The sequence below is a fragment of the Alnus glutinosa genome, chromosome 7 (assembly GCF_958979055.1).
Source record: "Alnus glutinosa chromosome 7, dhAlnGlut1.1, whole genome shotgun sequence".
NCBI lineage: Eukaryota > Viridiplantae > Streptophyta > Magnoliopsida > Fagales > Betulaceae > Alnus > Alnus glutinosa.
In genome coordinates, this window is record NC_084892.1 from 13263778 (window position 1) to 13265296 (window position 1519).

Here is a 1519-nt window from a genome sequence, read left to right on the forward strand (position 1 = left end):
TTATCTAAAGCTAAGCACAAGCACCCTTCTCTTGAAACTTAGGGGTCTATTTGTAGAGAGCACACAAGTCCTAGAAGCCCTTAGAATTCCAGAAAAATCGTCTCTTGAGTCTTCTTAGTCCAAGTAAGAGATTGAAACTTCAATCCAAGTAGGAAAAGGATTCCAAATTCGTCAGAATTGTGGTCTTTTATTTCAAGGCAAGTTTGGCATAGTAAATGTTAGAATTGGAAAAAAGCTATTTCGTACATATTTATTTCATTTTTAATTAGCTTTCCAACGCCATCAATTTCATTGCAATCCAATATCTAAGCCAAAATTATGATCAAAACACTGAGACATGTGCAGAATCCAAATTTGAATCCAATCTGATTTTGACTCTTAGTGGAGAAATTTCGATTTAATCCTTCCCTTGATTTGATTAAACTTAACCACCTCTTCTAGGTCTTCTATTATGATTGGTTAAGCTTACCATATCTTCTAGGTCTTCTCAAAGTGTGCTTTAAGCCCAAAATCAATGAAATTAATTGTATCTTTATTTAAAACTTGAAAACTTGAAAACAACACAAAATAAAAAGAAATAACAATGGTAAGGAATTAACATATGCAAGTTAAAGGGCTTGAATGTGCAACATTTGACGCTTATCAGGCATGTTGGAGGAATACTGATGGAAAGAGCCATAAACATGACCCCTTCTCCCACGTCTATTGCCAGAATGAGAAGGAGTACTGAACTAGTGTGGAGGATGACTAGTGTTGAGGTTGCTCTTGTGAGCAACGTTGACGCTTGAGACAACCACCTGCAGAGTTTGCATGCTCAAGACGTTGTCCATGGGTTAGTAAATGACCATATAAATCCTCAAGGGAAACAGGATCAATGCAAGTGGTAATAGATGTGATAAGGGCATCATATTCTAATCCAAGTCTAGCAAGCACATACGAGACAAACCAAGAATCCTGTAAAGGTGTAGCAACTGCAGCAAGTGTGTGAGCATTTGTTTGAGCATTTTGAAAGTATTTGAAGATTGAAGAAGCTCCTTTCTTTAAGGTGGCAAGCTGGTAACGTGATTGTACCACTCGAGCTTGAGACTGGGCAGCAACCATGCACTCCAAGGTTAGCCATACCTCTCGGGAGGTTTTGAGTCCAACAACATGAGTTAAGATACTTTTGGTGAGAGTGGAGAGCAACATGCTAAGGTAAGCTTATCATGTTGGTATCATGTTGGTACCATGTTGAAAATTTTGGATTTAGAATCAGAGTAGAGGTTCCAGTGCTGTTGTTGGATGTGATAACTTGAGTAGGGTAAGGTGTGTCTCTAGTGAAATAACCAAAGAGAGACTGCCCTTCTAAATAAGGAACAACCCAAGTGCTCCATAAGGTTTAGTTTTCATGGGTAAGTTTGAGAGTGGAAAAATGGTGGGTGTTGTTTTTGTAACACCCTCATAGTTGTATTTAGAGATTTTTTTACCAAAGTCTTGAGCCTAAACTTAGGATCCAATGTCATTAGACCTAGTAAGCTTA